Below are 1564 nucleotides of genomic sequence, written 5' to 3' on the forward strand. Positions count from 1 at the left end.
GTTGCTCCGGCCGCTGCCGCTGCTCCTCCCGCGGGCCCCAGACCCTGACCCGTCCCCGCCCGCCGCCGCGGCGCCCCCTCCGTTAATTAGCGCTAATTGCCGCCGCGGACCTCGCCCCCCCGCGCTCCCCGCCCCGTCCCTCCGCCGGGCAGCGCCGCGCTCGGCGGTTCTGCCCCCGCCACAAAATGGAGGACGGCGGCGGCCGCCTCCTCCCCTTCCCCTCCCTCTCTCCCTCCCTCCCTCCGCCTCCCCGACGTGGAGAGGGAGTGGAGACAGCCGGCTCGGCGAGGGGCGGCCGCGGCCGGAGCTGCTCCGCGCCCCGGCTCGCCTCGCTCGGCTGTGCCGTGCCCGGCCCGGCCCGGCCCCGCCGCGCCCGGCTCCGGGGGCAGCCCCATCCGAGGGGGAACGGTGCGACCTGTTGGCCGAGACGGGAAAGTGCAGCCGGGCACGGGGCAGGGCTGGGCAGAGCGGGCAGAGTATGGCAGAGCGGGCAGCCTGGACAGGGCTGGGCAGGACGGGCAGAGTGGATGGAGCAGAGCGGGGCAGGCAGGGCAGAGTGGACAGGGCAAGACGGGCAGGGCTGGGCAGCACGGGCAGAGTGGATAGAGCACAGCGGGGCAGGCTGGGCAGAGTGGACAGGGCAGGACGGGCAGGGCTGGGCAGGGCAGAGTAGACAGGATGGACAGGGTTGGGCAGAGCAGGGCAGAGCTGGGCAGAGCTGGGCAGGGCAGAGTGGACAGAGAAGGGCAGAGTGCGCTGGGCAGAGCAGGGTAGAGTGCACAGAGCAGGGCAGGGGAGAGTGCACAGGACTGGACAGGGCAGAGCAGGACAGGGCAGAGTGCAAAGGGCTGGGCAGAGCAGGGCAGGGCAGGGCAGAGTGGACAGGGCAGAGCAGGGCAGGGGAGATGCTCCCGCCCGGCCCTGGCGGGAGCATCCGTCCAGCTCTGGGCTCTGCTCTACGGGCGACACAAGGAGCGACTGGCAATGTCCAGCAGAGGCCACGAAGATGTTGAGGGCTCTGGAGCATCTTCCTGGTGGAGGAGGGACTGTAGGAGCTGGGCTGGGTTGGCAGAGGATGGTGCCAGGCCCTGCTCAGTGGTGCCAGTGACAGGACAAGCAGCAATAAACTCAAACACAACGAGTTCCACCTCAAGACAAAGCAGCACTTCCTTCCCTGGAGGGTGGCAGGCACTGGAAGGGCTGCCCAGGGAGGAGCTGGAGTTTCCCCCTCTAAAGACATCCCAAACCCACGTGGACACGTTCCTGTGTCACCTCCAGGTGACCATGCCTTGGCAGAGGCTTGGACAAGATTGAGATTTTACAGCACAATTATATGCCCTCTTGTTTTTTTAAATTATACTTTTTTTTTTCAGACCACATTGACTTTTGGAAGCTGTTGTTTTACTTTTAAAATGCAAAACACATGCACACAATGTTATATTAACATTATTTTTTCCTCCACAAGTTATGAAAAATGGTTCTAAAAATTATATCTCTTCCCCATTTTTGAAAGATGTGTTTAAGGCAGCCCTCAGAGCTGTCTTGTGGTGCATTTTGAATGATG

The sequence above is a fragment of the Passer montanus genome, unplaced genomic scaffold, assembly GCF_014805655.1.
Source record: "Passer montanus isolate IOZ18808 unplaced genomic scaffold, ASM1480565v1 scaffold15, whole genome shotgun sequence".
NCBI lineage: Eukaryota > Metazoa > Chordata > Aves > Passeriformes > Passeridae > Passer > Passer montanus.